Genomic DNA, 16,496 nt, shown 5'->3' with positions numbered 1-16,496 from the left:
TTCTTTAGAAGGAACTGCACATTCACTTAGTGAATATGTACTGTATATTTATATAGTGAATAGGTACTATATATAAATATATAGGTAAATATATACACACATACATAAATATAAATATATATTACTATATATATTTATATATAGTACCTATTCACTAAGTGTTAGCTGTTATTATCCAGATGCCTTCTAGATGTCTCAATTTGATATCCAACAGACACTTGGAACTCACCTTGTCTAAAATTGAACTCATGATCATCCCTCCAAATGTAGTCAAAAGTATGCCTTGTCTCAGGGGGCAGGGTGCCACCATTGCCGAATCTAGAAACCCCAGCAGTTACTTGCCTCTCACTTCCAATGGCTCATTATGTCCTAGTTAGATTTTATCTCTAACATCTTTCTAATTAATTCCCTCATTTTCATGCCTTCTGCCACCGGCTGGTTAGATCCACAACATCAACTCCACCCTCATCCAAATTACTACAATCACCTCTTTCCTTGGCTTTCAGTCTTCCAACTTCTCCAGAGGACTAGTCCATCCTCCACACTTAAATATATATCTGATGGTGCCACCTCCCTTTTTGACTGCCTGGGCTCAAGCCATGATTCCTTATTAATGTCTAGGATGAAGTTTAACTTTTACTTTAATGCCCACAGCCATTATGATTGGTCTCTTTCTTACCTCTGCAGTTTATCTCTCACTACCCGATGTGAATCCTTTGCTCTAGCCGTATGAATAAAGTTCTCCAAATGTGTTCTGCTCTTCCATGCTTTTACGTACTCAGTTATCCTCTGTCATTCCTATTCCCTTCCATGTGTCACCCTCTCCTAACTTCTTTTAGCTCTTATGTTTTCTCAGAATCAGCTTCGATATCACCTCTTCTTTAAAGTCTTCCCCTATCAGTCTGATTTAATTGCCACTATCCTTAGCAGAGTGTAGTAAGTACTTAGCATAATATAATAAATAATACAATTTATCATTTATTTCTTTTTTGGGAGAGGTCAAGTGGAGTTTACCACACTATTGTTAGTTATAAAGCTTATTTTGAGACCTATTCTTTCCACATTTACTCTAGAACTTTCTAAATTTATGAAAGTAGTTGATCTTTGGAATGCCAATTACATTTAGAGGGAGGTATCGGAGGGCTCCATAAGGCTTGCTGAAGTGCTGCTGATGACGTTCTATATCTTCATCTGGGTGGCAGTCTATGAATATGTACATATGCAAATGCATTATTCTCTATTCTTAAATATGTGCACTTGACTATAAGTCATACTTTATTTTTTAAAAAGTGAATAAAAGTAGCTGACCTTTTATCTTTAACTATAAAATTCTCTTTTCTGTTTTGTCTATTGAATGATATCTTGGGTGCCTTGCCTCCCGAGCACAACGTTAAATGCCATTATAGCAAGGCACATTTAGCTTCCTGGGGAAAAGGGCTTTTACAATTTTAACTTCTCACTAGGCAATGAAATAATAAAATGGGATTAATTGGAGAAGTAGTTTAATACTTGCTTTACTAATGTTTCTACTCCCCAAATATTTATTTAATTTTGGTAGGTATTAATCTTGTTACTATTGTGATACTCTTTTTAGCTCTTCAAGGTTACCAGAAGTAAAGATTATTATGAATTATCCCATTAAAAATTATTTAAAATATAGATAAAAAATAAACCATTGCTTCTGAATTTTCAACTTCAGGCCTTAACTCTTTGACTTAATCATTGTACTACATGATCTGCAAACTCTTAGTCCTGAGGGTCTATAATTTCACTTGGAGTGTTTTCTTTGAAGAGACTTTATTGATTAAGCATTGCATTCATTTCCTATTTCTTTGGAAAGTAAATTCCCTTTGAAAGTAGACTTATAAACATAGATTATGTTGCTTGCTATTGTATCTCCAGCACTTAAAACAGCCTCTGACACATAGTTGATGCCGAAGTATAGTAACAGTAATATTGAGGCACACCCGAAATATGGGCCTCTTTATTCAGTAATTATGTGTATATATACAAAGCAACCCAATGCTATATCTTACCTAGATTTACTTCTAATTTAAAATTCATGGATCACAGCACAGTCATATTTCTGGGAGATGGAAGCATCAATTTCGTTGTTATTGTGGCATTAGAACAAATCTTGGTTTGACTGGAAAATCATAAGTAAATCTGGACTCAGTCTAAGTTTTATCAAATAACCTTGAAACTTTTAGATTTGAGTTAATCTCCTTGTACTGTAGGCAAGTAGAAACAATAAAATTGAAATACTGTTTTTCCTTTTTATAATAGTATTAAAAATAAGAATGAAGTAAAATCTATAGTCATCGAAAAAATTAAAACATTATATGAATTTAAGATGATATTATTAAATATTTTTGGCTAGTACTGTTAATAATTTGCAATAACCAGATAATGTGTATTTTCAGGTCCTAGTCATACTTGTTAGGATTATAGAGACAAATTATATTAATAGCTATTTCTCAGAGCAACTGTTTCTGGAAAGAATATAGAAAATAATTTACTCATACTGTAGAAAATATATTTTTTCATAAAATATAAGAATGTATTTCTTGGGCATATATTCAGTATATTCTGACTAAAATCAGCTTAGCACTCTTCTTTTTCAAAAAACAAAATATGGCTGGTTGCGGTGATCCCAGCACTTCGGGAGGCAGAGGCGGGTGGATCACTTGAGGTTGGAAGTTTGAGACCAGCCTGGCCAACATGGTGAAACCCTGTCTCTGCTAAAAATACAAAAATTAGCTGGACGTGGTGGTGCATGCCTGTAATCCCAGCTACTCAGGAAGCTGAGGCAGGAGAATTGCTTGAACCTGGGATGCAAAGGTTGCAGTGAGCCAACATCGTACCATTGCACTCCAGCCGGGGCAACAAGAGTGAAACTCCATCTCAAAAAAAAATAAAAAAAAAAAAATAAAAATAAAAAGGATCACAAAAGAAGTAGCTGTTTTCTTGCCATTCACTTAGTATGCCGTTATTGTTTTTCCAGATCTGTACTGGGTTTTGTGGAAAATATGGAAAGATTAGTAAACATGCTACTTAAATTGAAAGGGTTTACAACCTTGTAGGATAAAATAAGCCACATCTGTGGCATTTTTATTGAACAGTTTTCTTGTTATTAACTAGTTTTCAAATCCACTAAATAAATTCTTACAAAGGCTAAAACTCCAGCCTATTAAAATCCCTTTGAGTTAGTTTCCCAGGTAGGTTATTAACAAATATAAGTGATGCTGCCTTCATTTTCTGAGTTTTTGTTGGTCAATAGTTTCTATTGACTGGTACTTCTTCGTTTTACATTTAAAATAGTTATTTCAAGTATTTGCTATTAGGATGCTGTAAAATATCGATAGAAATGCTTTCTATATCATCAGAATTAAATAAGTGATTAAATTTGGTTGAATTTAATTTTAAGGTTAAATAGCTTAAACTTTTTATTTCCATGTTTGTAGTCCCCTGGAGGAAAGACGTGACATGTTTTACTTTCTTGCATACCCCAAGCATTATGTTTGTGCAAACAATGATACAGTTTTTCCCCCCAAAAGCTAAAGGCGTGGATCATATCTATAATCACAGCACTCTGGGAAGCAGAGGTGAGAGGATCAATTGAGGCCAGGAGTTCGCAACCAACCTGGGCATCATAGGAAGACCCCATCTCTACCAAAAAACAAAAGATAAAAAAATTAGCTGAGCACAGTGGCATGTGCCTATAGTTGCAGCTACTCGAGAGGCTGAGGTGGGAGTGTGGTTCAAGCCTAGGAGATCCAGGCTGCAGTGGGCCATGATCACACAACTGTGTTGTAGGACTTTCTCCTTAGTTTAGCTAAAAGCCGGTTCTTGTCACATGGCCATGAAATATTAGGCTTGCAGACACTTTGAAGAGTGAAAAAACTGGAATTTATTGGGCGAAAGGGAAAAAAGGGAAACACAGACTCTCAGGAAAGTGAGAGTCCTGCTAGCTGGTTTCCTGCCTCATAGATTGAATGGCAGGTTACTACCCTGGATCAGAAAGGCCAGGCTCCTCCCAGATGCAAAGGGCATGAACTTCCTGAGGCCCCACCCCAGTGCACACTCCTCCCAGTGGCGGGCTGGTTGGAGGTTCTGCCAGGGGTCCCTTTTTACTTGGCTGTCTCAACTGCACTCCAGCATGGGAAACAGGGAGGCCCTGTCTTGAAATAAATAAATAAATAAATGGCCGGGCGCAGTGGCTCCCACCTGTAATCGCAGTACTTCAGAAAGCCAAGGTGGGTGGCTCACTTGAGGTCAGGAGTTCGAGACCAGCCTGGCCAACATGGCAAAACCACGTCTCTACTAAAAATACAAAAAATTAGCCAGGCGTGATGCTGGGCACCTGTAATCCCAGCTGCTCGGGAGGCTGAGGCAGGAGAACCGCTTGAACCCGGGAGGCGCAGGTTACAGTGAGCCGAGATTGCACTACTGCTCTCCAGCCTGGGCAACAAGAGCGAAATTCTGCCTCAATAAATACATAAATAAATAAGAAAAAATTTAAAATTAAATAAAGAAGGCTAAAGGCTATTAGAAATTATTATATACTAAGATAAATTTAACAATAATTATGTAAGATGCAGCGATGCTGTTTTAATTATACAAAGAAAAAACAAATTTAAATCTGCAGATTGCAATGTCCAAATGAAGTAAAGAATTTCAAATTTTTGGCAGGGAACGGTAGCTCATGCCTATCATCTCAGCCCTTTAGAAGGCTGAGGGTGGGAGGATTGCTTCAGCCCAGGAGTTTGAGACCAACCTGGGAAACATGTAGTGAGACCCTGTCCCAGTTAAAAAAAAAAAAAAGAAAAAATTTCAAATTTTTACCTAACACAATGAAATCTGAGTTGAAATCTACTGAAATAGTATTAGATTTTCCTTTCACCTTCTATAGCTGAAATTTTATTTTGAAAGATGTCAAAAGAATAAATAAGTATATAAAAATATGGATTCGCTTCTTTGAAGTGTTTAAAAATTATTTCTCATTTTACTACTGGTCAAGAACTTGTATTAACTTAAATGTTTGGCATCTGGCTCATAGGTTCTAGCATGTAATAGGCACTCAGTAAAAGGTTTTATTAGTTCAGCTGGAAATTTAAGTTAATACAGTAACATGAATAAAAACAAAAAACAAACCAGGATCACCACAACAAAAACACCTGGCACAAAGCTCAATTTAGACAAAATACAATAAAGGATGAGTTCTTGCCTTCCTCCCTCTCACTCCTGCCTCTGAACGTTTCCTATATTTCATAATTTTGCTGCAAGAATCCCCTACTGGATTCCTTTATTTAAAACCTCAGGTTCGTTGGTTCTCTGAAAGTGCAAGTGATTATAATTAAATGTCCACAAATAGTCTTTCACATTAGGGCCAGTGGGAGATAAATAGAGTTAGTCAAAATGTGTCATGTCCTAAGCTTGGTCACTTTTCCCATTATGCCTTGAGATCTGCTAAAACCTTTGTTTTAATGAACTTTGACTGGAGTGTTGCGAAAGGAAATGAAGCATGGTATGTTGATGGAGAGTTTGCTTCAGTATTATGTTCTTTCTCAAAATACACTATTTTGTTCAGGGCTAGCCTAATCCTAGTATGAACTTAGCCATAATTATATGACTCCATTTACCTTGTGCAATTAACTGGATAATTGCATGAATGTGAACATTGCTTTGGCCAGCCTTTCCTCCATATATTCCGCAGGGGACATCCTCTTCAGCTGCAATGTAGTCTTCTGGGATCTAATTATGATGTCTCTTGGAATCTGGCCCACATACAAGAATTCAAGCTGGTTTTCCAGGGTGGAGACCATGAAGAAATCCCAATCGGATTCACTGGAATTCATTTGTAAGCATCATGCTATTCGACTGTATCATAATGGAGTAATTCATTATGATTTTAATTTACACACTAAAATTGAATGCTAAAATATGTGTTGACCGTCGAGCTTCTAGTTCAGCATGTCTGACCTGATATACTTAGTGAGTGTTGACTGATAAGTCTATAAGGTTGAGAGGCCCTATTGTGTTGTTAATGAGACAAGGTACTTGCTGTTGTTATGGGTTTACAGCAAATGGTTCCAGAATGAAAGAAGGGCCAACATTCTTAATTTAGAGGTTAAAATACATTATTTCTTCTCAAGGTGAAAGAAACTTGTAGCAATGATCTGAACTGCTAAAACACTAGACAGAAAAATTGAAGATGAGTAAACCTTTACATTTTGACTGAGTGGAAGAAAATGTCACTTTTCATATTTCCTCAACTTGTCTTATTAGGGCTTAGAAAGAGACCACTGATGTTGATAGCCACAGCATTCTTCCGGGAGAATTATGTTTACATGGATTCAAGATTTTTAATTCATCGAGGACAAAGTACTACCACTTGTGAAGTCATTCACTATCCAAACTCATCTTCTTCTTAAAAAAAAATATTCACCAGGGAGAGTGGGATGTGGAGGGTTGATATGTAAAATGAAAAAATATGGCTAGATGGATTCCATTACATAATTGGAAATAGGTGTTAATCAGTCAATCTAGTTATTTAGCTGTAGTTGTATACTTGATCTTACAGCTCAGAGTGGTGGCAGCTGCTTGCTTTTGCTAATCCCTGGATTACTTTACCTTATTTTCATTTCTATACCTTGACCCTGTTTTGTTTCTTAGCCTTTGTATCACCTATGTAACTAAATTCCTTGTATTACATTTTCACATTCTTGTTTGCTCAGTTGAACTCAACGATGAGAATGAGTTTTACTAATGGAAAGAAAGAGTAGAAAACAGTTGAAGAAGAGAAATAGAGCTGTATTATAATTTATGGATTGACAATGTGTATGTTTAGGACTGGCCTGTGAGCTGTTACTTTTTTCTTTCTGCTGTTTACCTAAGTCACTGCTCACTTGCAGTAGTTCGAAGGACTGGAGGTGGCCATCTGAATTTGTCAAGTCCTCAGTGGTGGCTCTTACTAGAGACTTTCATTCCTGCTTTGTCATTTGACCCTCAGTAAGTTTGGCTTTCCTCCAAGAGGATACAGAATTTGTCCACTGAAAGGCTCCTGTATTTTTTGGTTAGTGCAATATGTGGAGAAGAAAGAAGGAATTCTTAACTGTTCAATGTAGGAAATTAAATATTCAATCCAAATGAGTTCTCTTGTTCCCCATAGAGCCGCATTTATGAAATTCAGACTGATTTAGCATGTGTTTTTGCTTCTTCAACCAAATCATAATATTAATAATTTTTCTGCATACACTTTGGCTGAAATTTTCTCTATAAATGAAGCTCCTTCTAAAATGACTTCCTTAATGTGATGTTAGATGTGATTAGTTCACTGAAAAGCCACAGAAAATATTTATATGATCAACATTGTAAAAGTAATACCTCAGATGCTGTCACATCATATGAGTACTCCATAAAAGGCAATGCAAATGCTCTTTCCATCTATGCCTTAAAGGAGACCGAAAGAAACCATGATGTTCTCAGCTTCTTTATTATAAAAGTTGATCCTTTGATAAATTTTATTAAAGAATAATTTGCTGAATTGGAAAAGAAAATAAAAAATAGGTATGTCATCCAATAATTTGTCCTCTTTGTGCTAAAAAAAAAAAAGAAACAAAAACCTCAGCATAATTGGATGCCTTTTAAAAAATCCAGGTTTTCTGTGGTTTTAAAGCATACAGTCATTTGAAAGACAATCCAGTGTCAAATATTTTGTAGAAGTTGAGAAATTGAAAGCCAAGGTAGAAACCAAGGTGGGCCTTGTATCTATCTCAGGGAGCTAGCCCACTTCTCTGAGACAATTGTGAATTGTTAGTTGCCTCCAATTTAAAGTATTTATGTTTCATATAAAAAAATCCCGGGTTAAATGGAACTCAGATGACCTAGGACTGACATTAGGAACCCCTTTACATGAATTAGAAATAGGACGTGCAAAGCCAAGCAGGGGCGACCAAGTGGATACACAAGCTTTCTTTGGCTCACAGAAGGACGTGCACAGCCAGATGCATTAACACTCTGTGGGCATACATACAGGAACAGCCTTATGTCAGTGTCAGGTGCCAGGCTGCTGATGGTGTATTAGAAATCATCTGATAGGTGGTAACACAAATCCGGGCTCCTCATAAAATAAGTTTACATGGTTTTTTTTGGTAGGAACCAACACCAGGTTGGACAGTTAATGAGCTCCAGAGCTGTTTATTGGTTACTCCTAGGGAGCCTGATGAAGTAGTTCAGTCAAGCTGAGATGCCGTTTGGCTGGTGCAGGGAACCTACCCAGCCTTACTGCTGTTTCCTCTCACATTATGGTAGATATTTCCCTTACCCAGAGGTCTGCTTTCTTGTTTGTTTGTTTATTTAGGGGGTCCATTGCATGGAAATTGATGGGGTTTGTGTCTTTATATATATATATATTTTTAATCACATTTTGTTGGCAAAGGAGAAGAGGGGATTGGTCAGCTGGATGGCATTAGGTCAAAGGCAGACGGGGAAAAAATAGTCTTGGCTAAGGGGTCCCGGGCAGCTAATGGGTCCCAGGCAGCTTGCAGAAGGCTGTACTGAGAGAATGAAAGATAAGCAAATTTAGCAAGTGCAGGGAGAGGAAGGAGCACTTCCTCCTGGCAATTCTCAGAACTGTTTCTCAGCTATTTACTTCCTATTTTGATACCTAGAGCAACAAGAAACAAGGCCTCTGGAGCAGCCTTTGACTGGCCTTGTCCTGAGCTTGTTTATCCACTGCATCTGTCAGGAAGCAATTATGATAAGGCCTCTGGCACTGGTCTGGAAGATTTTTTTTTTTTTCTATTTTCTGTGTGGCTTTTGATTGATCATGTTGTACACACAGAGCTCTATTCTTGGATTGATTTATTAACAAGCTTCAAAAGAACCTCCACCATTTACAGGGTTTTTTCCTTTTGCTTCAGAGGAAAAGCATTATTTACACCTTTACATAAGGGCATTCTCTAGGCTTTCAGTTCAATAACTAATGAGGATGGAGTGACTTGTGTCTAGGGATCAATGCCCCCATGTCTAGATGTATTATATATGTGTACACTTGACACTTAATTTATTGTACTGGAGTGGATTTGTTTTATCTGCCGGGAAAGTAAAAGATGAAAGGCTTCTTGAAGAAAATGCTGGTTTGGACAAGTCACTTTAAGACTCCAGGGCTTATTCAAAGGATTTCTATTATTTTATTATATGTTAGGGAGATCCCTCTTATTTTCTTCCTGAAACCACTTCCCCTCCCACAGTTTTCCCTTTGCAATCACCCCAAGCTATACCATGTTGATTTTGTGTCATTGGTTTCATGTTGGATTGGGTCTGCATTTGGAATCTGCCTGCTTTGGACCAGAAATTTGATTTGCTTGGCCCCACTTCAAATATTGTCAGCACTCTGTGCATTAAGGACTCTATAAAAATATGAAATAATAACCACTGCTTTATGAGCTGAAAACAGCTTTTCTCACCACATTTACTTCTCAGTGGACAACAGTAATTTCCACATTTGAAAGACAATCAATATTAAGCATCTTTCATTATCTCCATGCTACTTCCACTGAAATGGACATAATGAGAAATTGGAAGCATCTTATTTCTCTCTGTTTGCAGATGATACAGACTCAATGAATGCTTTTCAAAATTGTGAAAAAGGTTACACATTCTTCCCTGCAGTGAGGATGCTTAGATGAAAAATTTGTGTTGTCTGGCAGCTGCTATCACTTGTCATGTTTCTTTTTACTTCTATACCTTGACCAATAGCAAGGGAACAAGTAGAATAGACCACTGATAAAATTAGTTTCTTTTTAGAAAAAAGTGTGACCATCTTGTAACTCAGAGCAGCTTTGGTTTCTGGAAAATATCATCTCAAATTCTGCAGAGTCATCAGATAGGGCAGTTGATTAAACAAACAAACAAATTGGGCGTGAGCAATAATTACACAAGGGCGATGTGGTGACAGCCAATGAGATCCTTTTATGAAGTCATTATTCAGTATGGCCAAATGCCATGTTGAGTCAACAAATGTTGGTCCAAATTTTGCTGTTTTATTCTTAAATTACTGCTGTGTACTAAACTGGGACACAATACTGAGTTTTTCAGAAGACTAATTTTTTAAAAAATGTGATTATTTTCTATTAATGGGGTTAAAGCCTTTTATGAAGTGATTGTAAGGGTAGTAACTAATGCATCAGTGAACAACAAAAAGTGTTTGATATGATGCCAATTGAGTAAAATTTTACAAATATTTAATAGAGTACATTACAGATACCTCATTTACTAGGACCCCAAGGAAGAGAAAAGTTACCCATGATTGGTCATGAGCTGACAAGTAGGATTTCTGGAGGCAATACCTCAGTTATATGACTTGCTTCTTACCCCTGGTGCCCATGATTATAATAAAGCATAAACTGCAAAACATAGGGCATCTGCTCCTAGTCCAGCTGCAGCACAAGCCTCTGTCATGTATTCAGACTTTATTCCTAAAGAGTAGCTTTCCTGGATCCATGAACAGCTCACCGGTTCTAAAAGCAAGGTCTGCAGCCTGAACTCTCCTAGCGTGGGCTTTTTGGGTAATGATACAGTATTTGGATCTGTGTTGTTACTTATCATATTACGGGATGTAGATAATATACTTTGTGGTGACGCTGAGAAAGGAGCATTGACTAGCACACCCAGGAGACCTGGGTTCTCCTTTCGGTACTGTTTTTAATCTGCTAGTGTCACTTGCTTGTGCTTCAGTTTCCATTTGTAAAATGAATGACAGAGTTGGTTGAGGTCAGTGTTTCTGGTCAGGATCTGTTTGCCGTATGCTTCATGCTCAAAAATGCCTGTTGAAACACAGATTCCCGGGTCTATCTTGCCCCTATTGAATTAGAATTTTGTGGGTTGGCCATGCAATCTGCATTTATACTACATTGTTCCTCACAGGTGATTCTTACACAAGCAAAAGTTTGAAAAGTACGTGATTGCACTGAATCTCTCTAGGATTCCTTCCTACTCTTCAGTCTTCTACTCCTCAGGGTAGTGCTTCATCGAAAGGAAGAACTCAGTCTCCCTCCCCCATGGGAATGGATGATGGCTGTTCAAGGGTGTTTTGCCCGACTAAATTCTTTTGTAGATAAAAAACTGTGGAACTTAGTTATCTCCAGTACTTTAAGTTAGGAAGATTGCCTGCATCACAGAGATAAATTAAAACAATGCCCTTGTGGGGGGAAAGCTTCACAAGGTTTTGAAGGCACAGATGTCCTTGTATTACATTCCCCTACAGTCACCTTCAAAATAATCCCTTGAAAGTCCCAGCTTCCTCTTTGTGGGCAACAGTTCAGTCTGTGCCGAGACTCATGCAGCCAGGTGATTCAGCTCTTTGAAAGGCTTCGGTTCAATTCTGGTGAGGATTCAGTTCTTCCCTGACTCCTTCAGACTAAACATTTGAGTTACAAGCCACATTAAAACCATTTGGTAGAGATTGTAACTAGGGAAAGTCAGTTCACAATCTGACACCTTATAAAGCCTTATTTTAGAGTTTGTGGGATTTGGTGTATGAAATTTATTTTTTTGGTCTTAAGCAAGCACCTGGCTGTAGGTTTTTCTCTTGCTGGCTGACAAAACAAAACAAGGTTCAATTGATTTCTCTGCTTTAAACAGTTTTAGTCTTTGCCTAATTTTATTTGGACTTAGTTGAGCTAGCTAGGATCACTGCAAACACAAAGCAGCTGGAGGAGCCTGGGTACAGCCAGATGAATTTGAGCTTGGGTTTCCTTTCTCCAGCATTTACAGAGGTTGTTCTCAAACAGGGACAATTTACCTCCCAGGGACATTTGGCAATGTATGAAGACATTTTTGCTTATCATAGCTGGGGCAGTTCTGGCATCTAGTGAGCAGAGGCCAGAGATGCTGCTAAACAGCTATAATGCCAGGTTAACCCTTATTGCCTACAAAGCATTATCTGGCTCAAAATGTCAACAGTCCTGAAGTCAAAAAGCCCTAATATTCTAGGGTAGCTAGAATAATAATCCATGTATTTTGGGGGTGAGATGTATCCATAAAGCCAGAAAAGAGTATAGGATGGAAGAATAGAAGGAGGGTGGCTTTGACATACACTTTTTGACATAACGGTGCTGAGCATGGTGGTTCATGCTTGAAATCCCAGCACTTTGGGAGGCCAAGGAAGGAGGATTGCCCAAAAGTCTGAGAGCAACCTGGGCAGCATATTAAGACCAGGTCTCTATTTAATTTAAAAAAGAAAACTTTGTATTTGAAAATGAAATCTAACTAATTTCTAGGACAAGTTCAAGCTCAATAAGGTGCTTACAACAGATTTTGACAAGGATCCAGGAGAGACCTGTAGGCTGTGTTAAATATATTAAAGCAGGCCCGCTCATTTTAGGCCAGGTAAGAAACAAGATGAGTTTCATTTATCAACAGAGACATATTAGACACCTTAGCAGTTTGTTTTTATGATGTGATTTTAACAAAAAATACATTTTCTTTTTTCTTTTAAAAGTTGTATTTATAGATTCTAGAATATTATATATATGTATATCCCTATCCTTTCAACTTTTCTAAGGCTATTAAAAGCATCAAATAGTTAACTACTAGCTAAAAAGAGAGCCTAGCTGAAAGCACTTGTTTTTACTGATGTCCCTAAGACCACCTTTGCAAAATTACAACAGTCTGATTTCCAAGCTGTCCTTGGTCATTCCTAAGCATACAGCAAGCTAACTTTGGGAGGAATTATAATAGTCCCTCCCTGAAACTAACCCAGGGACCAAATACTCCCTTTATAAGACTAATGAAAAGTCACAGGTATAGGATTATGGGAGGGGCCTGAATTCTGCAACGAGGTAAGCATAGTTTCCATAATTTCTTACTGCTCAGGGGTCCTGTGGCCAGAGATCACAAGCTTTGTGACTTTCTCAGTTGCTCCTATAGATGACGTCACTATTGTAGAACCTAAGATTGGTTTTTCTTGAGGTGTTTCTCACTGACCTCACCCAGACTCATGATCCATGACTCAGCTGGTCCTGTGGCCCCACCCAGAGGTAGACTTAGCCTGTGAGGATGGTTTTCTATACCCGTGTGATTTCATCCCCAACCAATCAGCAGTACTCTTCTCTAGCCCCCCGCCCACCAAATTGTCCATAAAAACCCTAATCTCTGAGCCTTCAGGAGGAAGTGATGTTTGAGTGATAACGTTAGTTCCATGTGATCTGGCCTTGTGTCAATAAAATTCTTTCTTTCTCTACTGTAGTGCCATGGTCTCAGTAGATTGATTCTGTTTGTGCAGTGGCCGGGAAGCACCTGTTGGTGGTTACATCCTTCTACTGTCAACCTGCACTGGTTATTTTCTCTGCTCCACCCATTGTTTTATCTTCCTTGTATACCGACAAGCTCCCTTGCTCCTGGTTTCTTTGTAGATTTGGCTAATGAGAGACACCAGTAAGAAACTGAGGGCAAGATGAAAAAGAAGTCCAGGAGGTTTACCCCAGTTCTCCCGACTTTACAGCATTCTGGCAACAGATGACCCTGTAAGACCCCTTCTTCCTCCAGTTTTGCTGGGAATAAACCCTGGTTTCTCCCCTTGCTCCTTCAGACCTAAGAGTAGTAACGGCTTTTCACTTTTCCTAGTTTCTAGATGCATCACAGTTTCCCTTTTTCCTGTAACTCAACACTACTCTGTAAATAGCCCCTTCAGTTCTTTTCAGTTAAGCCCTTTTTAGTGTAGGCCTCTCAATGATGCACTGTCAAATTTTCAGTGGAAGGATTTTGATTTTTTTTAATGAACTAGTCAATTAATATTGAACTGGAAGCTGTTCTTCTATTCAAGCTCTTTCCTTATAAAAACCCACTGAGTCTTAGTTTCTCATCTGTTAAATAAAGATTTAAAAATACGCCCTGTGTTACACAGAAATGTAAACATTACTGCATTGAAAATTGGAAGCCATATATATATAACATTTATGTTATGTTTTATGTATATAACTTTATGTGTATATTTTAGTTCTCTGGGACTCTTTTTTTCCCCATGATAAATATGCTGATTAGATTAAATAATCTCCCTGGCTCCTTCTAGCTCAAAAAGTTTCACAATCCTTATATATTCTGTTCTTATTGTTCTAGACTATTCAGTAGCATGACCTATAAAAACAAACGAAAAGAATGTGGAACATAAAACTAAAGAAAAATGTTGATAGAAGTTCTCCAGAGAAAGGAAAGTTAAAAGATCTAACTTCTATGTGGTTACAAAGGGCATAATCAAGACCATTGGCTAGATGCTATAGGAGGTGGCTGTAAGTACAATGAATGGGAAAGCCTTTGTAATATACAGACTGGTTCAGTAATGAAGTGGAATATGTTGACTTTCAGGGAAGTGACTTTTCCATCACTGTAATGTTCAAGAAGAGATACATATTTACTGTTTTCTCAGGGGTACTGTGAAGAAGATGCCTGTGATGATATGCGGTTGAACATTGTTTTCACATTTAATGAAGTAATGGCTAGGTAAGTCACAAATGTGCAGTAGTCTTCCCTTATCTGTGCTTTCATTTTCTGAGGATATGACTATATGTAGAAACAGGGCATGTAAAGAGGTTATTAAGGTAAAACGAGGTCATATGGGTGGGCCTTATGCCTCTGCGACTGATGTTCTTTTAGGAAGAGGCAGAGGCACAAGGGGTGTGCATGCACAGAGGAAAGACCATGTGAAGACACAGGGAGAAGAAAGCCCCCTGCAAGCCAAAGGAGAAAGGCCTCAGAAGCCAAGTCTGCTGACACCTTGATCTCAGACTTCCAATCTCCATACTGTAAAAAACACAAATTCAGCTGTTGAAGTCACCAATCTATGGTAGTTTGTTCTGGTAGTCCTAGTAAACTAATAACATGATAAAGGACACTTAGTAGTAGCACATGATTTCAAACTTTTCTATCATATAGACATAATGTTTACTATACTTCCACATCCTCTTCCCCTCACATGTACTTACACCACTGGCACTGGGTGTGAACCCCTAGAAACTCTATACCCAGTGGTTTCAAACCTTCCAGGAGCTGCCATTGCATGTCTTTCCAGCATATCAGTGACTCACCAAGGAGGAGAGCAGCCAGGTGAGGAGGGATTACTGACTATTATTATTATCAAAGTTCTGTTTAGATACCTCCTGCTGGGATGTGCACAAAAGAGAGATCTGGTACATCACTGTAAGCAAGCCTCAGCCTTCAGAATGCAAAATGTGCTCTTGAATCTAATTAGATATGAGATCAAAGTAAAGAATTTTGTTCCCCAAATTGACTGGAAGTTTTGTATTTTTTTAGTGGACTGGGTCACCTGACGGTACCAGTCAACCTACAGGCTCAAACTGATTTGTACTTTGGAGGGAAGGAGAAGTGGCTTTGGAAACTGCAACCTTTTCTAAATCAAGGTATTTTCTAGATACCATCTGTTTTTGGCTCTAGTTGGCTGACCCTTCTAAGGCAGCACTGTACATCTGCAATGATTTATACAAACAGAGTCTGCAGCTTGGTTATTGTGGCGTGACTTCTTCCTCCCAGCCCTGTGCATACTTTTAGGACCGAATGGAAGAGCCCACCAGTAGCAGCACCCCATGAGGAAGAAGTTTGTTACCTATGGATTCAAGGTGAAAAAGACGAAGTACTATTTCTTTTGAAATAGGTGCTTAAGAAGCAGAAGAAACAGCTATAGGGAGAAGCATTCTCCAGGAAGATCATCATCTTAGGCCAAATGCTATCAGGAATGTAGCATGAAGAAGAAAAGCTTGAATAGATCAGGAGAGGTCTAGGTGTAATTCTAACTTCTAGCACAGGAACACAGTGGTTGGACAGGTCATTTAGACCTTCCATACCCTCCTAAGAAATCCAGTCTGTGAAAAAAAATAATGGGAAATTTTACATAGCAATTCAGGCACTAAATGCTTTATATTTATTGTAACTCAGTTAATCCTCCCAAGGGTTTTTGAAGCTTGTTGTCTTACACAGAATTCCAAAATGACCCTTAAGATTCCTGCCTCCTTGTGTATATGTCCTGTATGATCCTCCCTCCCTCACAGCCACCTGAGCATGCATGGGACTTACAAATATGAAGCCTATCACTTTATGATTGTTGCTTTCTAAGATGAAATAAGTTTGTAGATGTAATTAAGATCCCTAATCAGTTGGCTCTGAATTAATCGAAAGAGAAATTATTCTGTTTGAACCTGACCTAATCAGGTGAGCCTTTAAAAGGGACTGGGCCCATCTTGAAATAAGAAATTCAGCCAGGCGTGGTGGCTCATGCCTGTAATCCCAGTACTTTAGGAGGTCGAGGTGGGTGGATCACATGGTCAGGAGATCAAGACCATCCTGGCCAACATGGTGAAACCCTGTCTCTATGAAAAATTAGTTGGGTGTGGTGGCAGGCACTGTTAGTCCCAGCTACTCAGGAGGCTGAGGCAGGGGAATCGCTTGAAACCGGTAGGTGGAGGTAGCAGTGAGCCGAGATT

At 38.4% G+C, this 16,496-nt stretch overlaps 1 protein-coding gene and 1 long non-coding RNA gene across 4 annotated transcripts in view; one reads left to right on the top strand and one right to left on the bottom strand.

The window, feature by feature from the left end:
- TARS1 (threonyl-tRNA synthetase 1) overlaps nt 1-16,496 on the bottom strand; it is a 1,036,507-nt gene that overhangs the window by 208,160 nt on the left and 811,851 nt on the right. The gene's annotated exons all lie outside the window — the stretch shown is intronic.
- The window catches only part of LOC126956711 (uncharacterized), a 362,843-nt gene that overhangs the window by 130,701 nt on the left and 215,646 nt on the right, over nt 1-16,496 (top strand). For 2 of the 3 annotated variants that reach the window (XR_007726455.1, XR_007726457.1), the window contains 5 exons: nt 5,717-5,860; nt 13,419-13,529; nt 14,122-14,291; nt 14,429-14,502; nt 15,313-15,419. This is a non-coding gene — a long non-coding RNA (uncharacterized LOC126956711). The remainder of the gene's footprint in view (nt 1-5,716; nt 5,861-13,418; nt 13,530-14,121; nt 14,292-14,428; nt 14,503-15,312; nt 15,420-16,496) is intronic. The other variant, XR_007726456.1, reaches the window with a different exon arrangement.

Source organism: Macaca thibetana, chromosome 6 (genome assembly GCF_024542745.1).
Source record: "Macaca thibetana thibetana isolate TM-01 chromosome 6, ASM2454274v1, whole genome shotgun sequence".
Classification (NCBI taxonomy): Eukaryota; Metazoa; Chordata; class Mammalia; order Primates; family Cercopithecidae; genus Macaca; species Macaca thibetana.
The sequence above is the reverse complement of the archived record's forward strand: the minus strand, read 5'-3'. Positions and strand labels throughout refer to the sequence as shown.